The sequence below is a fragment of the Bos indicus genome, chromosome 15 (genome assembly GCF_029378745.1).
Source record: "Bos indicus isolate NIAB-ARS_2022 breed Sahiwal x Tharparkar chromosome 15, NIAB-ARS_B.indTharparkar_mat_pri_1.0, whole genome shotgun sequence".
In the NCBI taxonomy this organism is placed as follows: Eukaryota; Metazoa; Chordata; class Mammalia; order Artiodactyla; family Bovidae; genus Bos; species Bos indicus.
In genome coordinates, this window is record NC_091774.1 from 14,318,060 (window position 1) to 14,329,051 (window position 10,992).

The window sequence follows — 10,992 nt, forward strand, 5'->3', positions numbered from 1 at the left end:
TAGGGGACAGAACTGCTTTGGGGCAAGAATAATTAAGAAAGAAGATATTAGTCTTTTGAAGAACTTTTAAAATGAATGTTTAAAAAATGAAAGCTAAGCCAATGCTGAAAATAATACTTAAAATTCACTAGTATCCCTCCAGAGTACTTTCTAAACTTTGGGCATTCAGCATTTATTTTCTAGCTGCAACTGGATAGTCAGTGCTTGCCTGAATAGCCGAGGTTAAATAAAGGGCTAAGAAAGTATTTATCCAATCCACTTTTGTAGACTCTGGATGTATGAACCATTTAAGTCATTTTATAGTTTTCCTCTCTACTCTTCTGCTAAATGTAGAAAACCTTCAGTGTTTTCATTTTTATTTGAAACTTTGACCAGTCTGTTCAGATGTGACTGTTTCACTTTCACTTCCTCTGATTGGGCTGACACATGAGAATGGCATGCTATCAGAATGATTATTCTTCTGTATACTTTCCATGGGCTGTGAAGCTGTGTCTAATTTTTTCAACCTGACATTTCTGAGGGTCCTACTGCTTGAGTCTTCAAGGTTGAAGTCCTGCTCTTGTTACCATTGCTATTTCCTTTTAGTTGGCAATGCTTCAAACTTTCTCTTTTTAGAGGCATTTGACTTATTTAGAGTTATTATCTTCATGTGCATCAAAAAAGCTGTATGATTTAACATGCTTCAGATAACCAAAAATGCAAACCCTATGCCCTTCCTCCCTTTCAGCATATGGGAGACTGAGGAAAATTATTCACTCTTCTAATGATTTCAAAGATGTAACAAAGTTTTACATCTGATTGCAGTGGGTTTTTTTATTTACTTGTTTTGGGTTTTTTTTTTTTTTTTAATGCAGATTTATCAATATTTTATTTGGGTTTTTGTCTCTGATAGTCTTATTTTTTTTTAATTAATTTTATTTTATTTTTAAACTTTACATAATTGTATTAGTTTTGCCAAATATCAAAACGAATCCACCACAGGTATACATGTGTTCCCCATCCTGAACCCTCCTCCCTCCTCCCTCCCCATACCATCCCTCTGGGTTGTCCCAGTGCACTAGCCCCAAGAATCCAGTATCGTGCATTGAACCTGGACTGGCATCTCGTTTCATACATGATATTTTACATGTTTCAATGCCATTCTCCCAAATCTTCCCACCCTCTCCCTCTCCCACAAAGTCCATAAGACTGTTCTATACGTCAGTGTCTCTTTTGCTGTCTCGTATACAGGGTTATCGTTACCATCTTTCTAAATTCCATATATATGCGTTAGTATACTGTATTGGTGTTTTTCCTTCTGGCTTACTTCACTCTGTATAATAGGCTCCAGTTTCATCCACCTCATTAGAACTGATTCAAATGTATTCTTTTTAATGGCTGAGTAATACTCCATTGTGTATATGTACCACAGCTTTCTTATCCATTCATCTGCTGATGGGCATCTAGGTTGCTTCCATGTCCTGGCTATTATAAACAGTGCTGCGATGAACATTGGGGTACACGTGTCTCTTTCCCTTCTGGTTTCCTCAGTATGTATGCCCAGCAGTGGGATTGCTGGATCATAAGGCAGTTCTATTTCCAGTTTTTTAAGGAATCTCCACACTGTTCTCCATAGTGGCTGTACTAGTTTGCATTCCCACCAACAGTGTAAGAGGGTTCCCTTTTCTCCACACCCTCTCCAGCATTTATTATTTGTAGACTTTTGGATTGCAGCCATTCTGACTGGTGTGAAATGGTACCTCATAGTGGTTTTGATTTGCATTTCTCTGATAATGAGTGATGTTGAGCATCTTTTCATGTGTTTGTTAGCCATCTGTATGTCTTCTTTGGAGAAATGTCTATTTATGTTTTGGTTTTGAATATATATTCTAATCTGCCGCAGGCTCACAGTTAGTACTGAATAAGTGGATTAAAATGATCAAGCTCCAGATTTGTAGTATGTATAACACGCCTCCTGAACTGGACAGAAACCTTGTTTGTGGATGCTTTCACAGTAAAAATGTAGATAGATGAGACAGGACAAAGGTAACGTCGTGTCCATTTTCGCGAGTGATTCTTTTTCAAGAACACATAGTTGCACACGGCTTCATAGCTGTTGCTTCAAAAAAAATGTCCATATTGTAAGGTATGGATACCATTGTCAAGCATAATCCAAGCGATATATGTTTACTTTCCATTTGAAAGTCAGTATGATATTTGAAAAAAGCAACATAAAGTAGAAAATTTACAAGTAATGATTAACTCATATATCAGATCTACTTTCAGTAACTTGAATGCACTCAGGGATTTTTGGGGCCATCTTATGTGACACTTTGCTAGACTCTGATCCCTATTTCTTCACTTGTTTTTATAGTCCAGTCCTATAAACTCACACTGTGCTGTTAAAAGAGCAGACTTATTCACAGATTTCCATGCCATCACGATAGCCATATATCAATGCACTGGAAGGAATAGAGAAATAGAAAAAGATTAAATTATTACTGCAAAAAATTAGAATAGTATTTTTTAATTGAAGTTCAGTTAATTTACAATGTTGTGTTAGCTTCAGGTATATAGCAAAATATATACATACAGTTATATGTATGTATGTATGTGTATATATATAAGAATATATGTATATATGTATGTGTATATATATAAGAATATATATATATATTTATATATAAGAATATATATATTTATATATATCAGATCAGATCAGTCGCTCAGTCGTGTCCGACTCTTTGCGACCCCATGAATTGCAGCACACCAGGCCTCCCTGTCCATCACCAACTCCCGGAGTTCACTCAGACTCACGTCCATCGAGTCAGTGATGCCATCCAGCCATCTCATCCTCTGTCATCCCCTTCTCCTCTTGCCCCCAATCCCTCCCAGCATCAGAGTCTTTTCCAATGAGTCAACTCTTCTCATGAGGTGGCCAAAGTACTGGAGTTTCATTCTTTCTGGAGTTATTTCTCCACTGATCTCCAGTAGCATATAAATATATATATATTTTTTTATATATATATTTCTTTCTCAGATTCTTTTCTGTTATAGGTTATTTGTTGTTGTTGTTGAGTCAGTAAATCATGTCTGCCTCTTTGCAACCCCATGGAGTGCAGCATGCCAGGGTCCTCTGTCTTCCATTATCTCCTGGAGTTTGCTCAAATTCATGTTCATTGAGTCAGTAATACTATCTAACCATCTCATTTTCTGCCACCATCTCTTTTTGCCTTCAATCTTTCCCAGCATCAGGGTCTTTTCCAATGAGTCAGTTCTTTGCATCAGGTGACCAAAGTACTAGAGCTTCAGCTTCAGCATCCGTCCTTCTAGTGAATATTCAGGACTGATTTCCTTTGGATTTACTTGTTTGATCTCCTTGCAGTCCAAGAGACTCTCAAGAGTCTTCTCCAACACCATGATTCAAAAGCATCAGTTTTTTGTCACTCAGCCTTCTTTATGGTCCAGCTCTCGCTTCCGTATATGACTACTGGAAAAACCAAGCTTTGACTATATGGGCCTTTGTTGGCAAACTGATGTCTCTGTTTTTTAATATGCTGTCTAGGTTTGTCATAGCTTTCCTTCCAAGGAGCAAGTGTCTTTTAATTTCATGGCTGTAGTCATCATCCGTAGTGATTTTGAAGTGCAAGAAAACAAAAATCTGTCCTGCTTCCACATTTTCCTCTTCCATTTGCCATGAAGTGATGGGACCAGATGCCATGATCTTCATTTTTTAAATGTTGAGTTTGAAGCCAGTTTTTTCACCCTCCTCTTTCACCTTCATCAAGAGGCTCTTTAGTTCCTCTTTACTTTCTGCCATTAGAGTGGTAGTATATGCATATCTGAGGCGGTTGATATTCCTCCAGGCAGTTTTTTTTTTTCCCCTCCAGGCAGTTTTGATTCCAGCTTGTGACTCACCCAGCCCGACATTTTACATGATACAAGTTAGATAAGCAGGGTGATGATACACAGCCTTGTCATCCTCCTCTCCCAATTTTGAATCAGTCAGTTGTTCCATGTCCAGTTCTAACTGCTGCTTCTTGACTTGCACACAGGTTTCTCAGAAAACAAGTAAGTGATCTGGTACTCCCATCTCTTTAAGAATTTTCCAGTTTGTTGTGATTCATACAGTGAAAGCAGAAGTAGATGTTTTTCTGGAACTCCTTTGCTTTCTCTATGATCCAGTGAATGTTGGCAATTTGATCTCTGGTTCCACTGCCTTTTCTAAACACAGCTTGTACATCTTGGAAGCTCTCGGTTCACATACTGCCAAAGCCTAGTTTGAAGGATTTTGAGCCAACCCTGCTAGCATGTGAAATGAGCTTAATTGTATGGTAGCTGGAAAATTATGTCATTGTCCTTTTTCGGGATTGGAATGAAAACTGACCTTTTCCAGTCCTGTGACCGCTGCTGAGTTTTCAAATTTGCTGATATATTGAGTGCAGCACCTTAACAGCATCATCTTTTAGGATCTGAAATAGCTCAGCTGGAATTCCATCACCTCCATTAGCTTTGTTCAAAATCATGGCCCACTTGACTTCATACTCCAGAATGTCCAGCTCTAAGTGAGTGATCACACCACTGTGGTTATCTGGGTCATTAAGACCTTTATTGTATAATTCTTCTGTGTATTCTTGCCACCTCTTCTTGTCTCTTCTGTTAGGTCTTTACCATATCTGTCATTTATCATGCCCATCTTTGCATTAAATGTTCCCTTGATATCTCCAATATTCTAAAAGAGATCTCTAGTCTTTTCCATTCTATTGTTTTCCTCTATTTCTTTGCATTGTTCATTTGGGAAGACCTTCTTATGTCTCCTTACTATTCTCTGAAACTTTGCATTCAGTTGGATGTATCTTTCCCTTTCTCCCTTGCCTTTCGCTTCTCTTCTTTCCTCAGCTATTTGTAAAGCCTCCTCAGGCACCCACTTTGCCTTCTTGCATTTGTTTTACTTTGGAATGGTTTTGGTCACTGTCTGTGGTACAGTGTTACAAACCTCTGTCCTTAGTTCTTCAGGCACTCTGTCTACGAGATCTAATCCCATGAATCTATGCATCACCTCCACTGTATAATCATAAAGGATTTGATTTAGGTCATATCTGAATGGCCTAGAAGTTTTCCCCTACTTCCCTCAATTTAATTCTGAATTTTGCAATAAGGAGCTCATGATCTGAGTTGCAGTCATCTCCAGGTCTTGTTTTTGCTGATTATATAGAGCTTCTCCATCTTTGGCTACAAAGAACATATCAGTCTAATTTAAGTACTGCCATCTGGTGATGTCCATATGTAGAGACATCTCTCAAGTTGTTGGAAAAGGGTGTTTGCTATGACTAGGGAATTCTCTTGGCAAGACTCTGTTAGCATTTGCCCTGCTTCATTTTGTACTCCAAGGCCAAACTTACTTGTTATTCTGGATATCTCTTGACTTTTTACTTTTGCATTCCAGTCCTCTATGACAAAAAGAACATCTTTCTTTGATGTTAGTTCTAGAAGACATTGTAGGTCTTCAGGTAACTGGTCAACTTCAGCTTCTTCAGTATCAGTGGTTGGGGCATAGACTTGGATTACTGTGATGTTGAATGGTTTGCCTTGGAAATGACCTGAGATCATCTATCATTTTTGAGACTGCACCCAAGTACTGCATTTCGGACTCTTTTGTTGACTATGAGGGCTACTCCATTTCTTCTAAGAGATTCTTGCCCACGGTGGTACATATAATGGTCATTTGAATTCAATTCGCCCATTCACCCACTGATTCCTAAGATGTTGATATTCAGTCTGGCTGTCTCCTGCTTGAATACATCCAATTTACTTTGATCCATGTGCCTATCATTGCAGTTTCCTATGCAGTATTGTCCTTAACAGCATCAGACTTTCACCACCAGACACAGCCACAACTAAGCCTCATTTCTGCTTTGGCCCAACTGCTTCATTCTTTCTAGATTGCCCAGTAGCATACTGGACACCTTCTGACCTGGGAGGCTCATCTACCAGGATCATATCTTTTTGCCTTTTCATGCTATTCATGGGCAAAGGTTATACAAGACGTTGAATATAGTTCCCTATGTTAGCAGTAGATTTGTATTATTTATCTATTTTATTTATAATAGTGTATATATTAATCCCAAACTCTTCATTTCTCTCCCTGTATTCTCACTATCCCCTCTGCTAATCATAAGTTTTTTTGTCTATCTATGAATTGATTTCTGTTTCATAAATGGGTCCATTTAAATTTTTTTATATTCCACATATAAGTGATAGCATATAATATTTGCCATTCTCTAACTTACTTCACTTCATATGATAATCTCTAGGTACATCCATGTTTCTGCACATGGCATTATTTCGTTCGTTTTTATGGCTAATTAATATTTAATTGTGCATATATACCACATCTTCTTTATCCACTCACCTGTTGATGGGATCTTAGGGAGCTTCCATGTCCTAGTTATTGTAAACAGTGCTGCTGAGAACAGTGGGGTACACGTACCTTTTCAAATTACAGTTTTCTAGTTTTTTAAGGAACTTCCATCTGTTCTTGATAGTAGCTACACCAGTTCACATTCCCACCAACAATATAGGAGGATTTCTCTTTCTCCACACTCTGTCTAGCTTTTATTGTTTGTATACTTTTTAATGATGGTCATTCTGACTGGTGTGAGGTGATACTTCATTGTAGTTTTGATTAACATTTCTCTAATAATTAGCTATACTGAGCATCTTTCCAAGTATATGTTGGCCATCTATATGTCTTATTTGGAAAAATCTGTATTTAGATCTTCTGTCCATTTTTTTTTATTAGTTTTTTTTTTTTTTTAATTAAGCTGTTTGAGCTGTTTGTATGTTCTGGAAATTAATCCCTTGTTGGTGGCATCATTTGCAAATGTTTTCTCCCAGTCTTTTGTGTGTGGTTTCTTTTGCTATGCAAAAGTTTTTACGTTTAATTAAGTCCAACTTATTTATTTTTGTTTTTATTTCCAAAACTCTAAGAGACAGATCCAAAAAAATATTGCTGTGATTCATGTCAAAGAGTGTTCTGTGTATGTTTTCCTTTAGGAGTTTCATACTAACTGGTCTTATATTTAGGTCTTTAATCCATTTTAAGTTTATTTTTGTATATAGTGTTAAAGAATATTCTAATTTCATTATTTTTTACATGCAGCTGTCCAGTTTTCCCAGCATCATGTACTGAAGAGACTGTCTTTTCTCATTGTATATTTTGCCTCCTTTGTTACTCATTAATTGATTAATTCCCAGGTGGTGCTAGTGGTAAAGAATCAACCTGCTGATGCAAGAGACTTTGGTTCGATCCCTGGATCAGGAAGATCCCTTGGAGGAGGAAATGGCAACCCACTCCGGTATTCTTGCCTGGGAAATCCCAAGGATAGAGGAGCCTGGTGGGCTACAGTCCATGGGGTTTCACAGAGTTGGACACAATTGAGCATGCATGCAAGTAAAAAGCAAAAGCATGGGTTTATTTATGGACTTTCTATTCTGTTTGATCTATAAGTCCATTTTCGTGCAAGTATCATACTGTTTTGATTACTGTAGCTTTGTAGTATAGTGAAGTCAGGGAGTCAGATTCCTCCAGCTGCATTCTTCTTTCTCAAGATTGTTTGTACTATTTGGGGTCTTTTGTATTAACATACAAATTAAAAAATTTTTTCTTTTAGTTCTGTGAAAAATGCCATTGATGATTTGATAGAGAGTGCATTGAATCTGTAGATTACCTTGGGCAGTATGGTCACTTTAACAATATGATTCTTCCCATCCAGGAACATGGTATATCTTTTCATCTGTTTGTGTCATCTTCAATTTCATTCAGCATCTTACAGTTTTTGAAGTAGAGGTCTTTTCCTCCTTAGATAGGTTTATTCCTAGGTATTTTATTCTTCTTCATGTGGTGGTAAATGAGATTGTTTCCTTAATTATTCTTTCTGATATGTCATTGTTAGTGTATAGAAATGCAACAGATTTGTGTACATCAATTAATTAATCCAGCAACTTTATAGAATTCATTAATGAGCTCTAGTAGATTTCTGGAGAAGGCGATGGCACCCCCACTCCAGTACTCTTGTCTGGAAAATCCCATGGGCGGAGGAGCCTGGTAGGCTGCAGTCCATGGGGTAGCTGGGAGTCAGACACGACTGAGCGACCTCACTTTCACTTTTCACTTTCATGCATTGGAGAAGGAAATGGCAACCCACTCCAGTGTTCTTGCCTGGAGAATCCCAGGGATGGCGGAGCCTGCTGGGCTGCTGTCTATGGGGTTGCACAGAGTTGGACACGACTGAAGTAACTTAGCAGCAGCAGTAGATTTCTGGTAGTCTTTTGACTTTGTATAGCATTATGTCATCTGCAAACACTGACAGTTTTACTCCTTCTTTTCCAATTTGGATTCCTCTTATTTTTTTCCTCTCTGATCACTGTGGCCAGAACTTCCAAAACTATGCTGAATCAAAGTGGCAAGAACGGGTATCCTTGTCTTGCACTTGATCTTAGAGGAAATGCTTTCAGCTTTTCCCCATTGATTATGATGTTAGCTGTGGGTTTGTCACATATGGCATTTATTATGTTGAGATAGTTTCCCTCTATGCCCACTTTATGAAGAGTTTTTTCCATAAATGCATGTTGAGTTTTATCAAAACCTTTATCAGTATCTATTGAGATGATCATATGGTTTTTATTCTTCAATTTGCTAATGGGCTATATCACATTGATTGATTTGCAAATTGAAAAGTCCTTGCATTCCTGGGATAAATGTTCATCAGTGATATTGGCCTGTCATTTTCTTTTTTTATGATATCTTTGTCTGGTTTTGGTGTCAAGGTGATGATGGCCTTACAGAATAAATTTGGAAGTGTTCTCTCCTCTGCAATTTTTTGAAATAGTTTCAGAAGAATAGATGTTAGAACAGTCTAGTCTTTAAGTGTTTCTGGGAATGACTAATGCATTTAAATGAATTCTGGCAACAGATATCCAGGGAAATTTCTACAGAAGAGAGGCATCATGGAGTACAACAGTGGAAAGAACCCAGTCTTCAGAGTCAAGTAGACCTAGGTGTACATAATGACTGTTCTATTTAATAAACATAAGCTTGGGGAAAATAAATGCACTGTTTATGGTTTTAGTTTTCTCCTCTACAAAATGGGTAATAATATCCACCCTATAGAATTGCTGTTTGGATTAAATGAGAAAAAGTGTCTCTAGCATTTAGTGCAGTGCCCAGCGCACAGGGCCATCCAATAGCTGAAAATTAATTTCCTTCCCTTCACAGGCTTCTCTTCCTTTCTTGAAGTCTGCCTATTTCTGCTACCCAAAGTGTTATTTTTAAAGCCACTTAAAATATAGTACTAGACTTTTATGATTCTGTGATAAATTAAGGTTTTTTTACATCAAACCAATTATATGCTGCCTTACTCAATAGTAAATATGCTTAGCTAGAAGAAACTGACTTATCTGAGTTCCATCCAAGGATGACAGCAGTGGTTCTGTGCTACAAAGTAGAATGGTGCATGGCAGTAACATAGGAGGTAATTTGTTATATGTGTTCACTGAATGGTGGCATTTCAGTATTCAAGTATTCCTAAAAATTCCTAATAATAGTGCTTTTCCTAATACGTGATATTCCTAACATATGCTGCAAAAAGATGTTCTAGTGGCGCACAGAACTGTGTCAGGAGAGAGCTAGACTTCTCAGAGTCTATCTTGTGGTGTTGCAGGAGGTCCTGGCCAAAGGTGATATACATCCAGGAGATGAAAACCGTAATAGCAAGTGGTTATCTTTTACATTGGCAGATGTTCTTATACCTTTCCAAGTGATTGTGATTAGCAGCAATATTTTCTGAATAAAAATGTGATATGGGCACACACACACACACACCCTTTTATGTGCATGTACGAATATTATACATGTACATGCACAAAAGATGAAAGTTTCCAAAAAGGTCCGAGGAGGCCTTAAGTAAAGTACTACCAACAAAAGGGAAAACAAGACTACAAAATTAAAGGGAAAAATAATGTTCTAAAACAGTGTTTTGAGTCATCTCACCTAAGATTTCACTTATCTGGAAGTTATCTTTCTGAAATCTCAGCAATGTAGAATATATCCAAGGACCAGGCAGTAAATAACACAATGCTTATGAAGAACTAATATAAATATCATAGAATCACAGAGCGCCGGGTTTGAGTTAATCAAATTCCCACTGGTTATCTATTTTCCATATGGTAATGTATATGTTTAAATGTTAGTCTTTCAATTTGCCGCTCGCTTTCATTCCTGCTCTGTGTCCACAGTCTGTTTTCTCCGCGTCTCCACTGCTGCCCTGCAAATGGGTTCGTCAGTACCATCTTTTCTAGATTCCACATATATGCATTAATATATGACATTTGTTTTTCTCTTTCTGACTTACTTCACACTGTATAATAGGCTTTGGGTTCATCCACCTCATTAGAACTGACTCAAATGTGTTCCTTTCTCTGACTGAGTGATATTCCATTATATATATGTATGATAGAGCAAATGAGACAACTGACAAAAGATTAGCCTCCAAAATATACAAGCAGCTCATGCAGCTCAATACCAGAAAAACAACCCAATCAAAAAGTGGCCAGAAGACCTAAATAGACATTTCTCCAAAGGAGACATACAGATGGCTAATAAACACATGAAAAGATGCTCAACACTGCTCACTATTAGAGAAATGCAGTCAAAACTACAATGAGGTATCACCTCACACTGGGTGGACTGGCCATCATCAAAAAATCTACAAACAATAAATGCTGGAGAAGGTGTGGAGAAAAGGGAACCCTCCTGCATTGTTGGTGGAAATGTAAATTAATACAATCACTGTGGATAACAGTATGTAGGTTCCTTAAAAAAACTACCATATGACCCAGCAATCCCACTACTGAGGGTATACCCTGAGGAAGCCATAATTGAAAAAGACACGTGTACCCCAGTGTTCACTGAGGCACTCGAGGGGTGGGATGGGGTGGGAGGTGGGAGGGAGG

At 37.8% G+C, this 10,992-nt stretch overlaps 1 protein-coding gene across 1 annotated transcript in view; it reads left to right on the top strand.

The window, feature by feature from the left end:
• The window catches only part of MAML2 (mastermind like transcriptional coactivator 2), a 402,720-nt gene that overhangs the window by 52,510 nt on the left and 339,218 nt on the right, over nt 1-10,992 (top strand). The gene's annotated exons all lie outside the window — the stretch shown is intronic.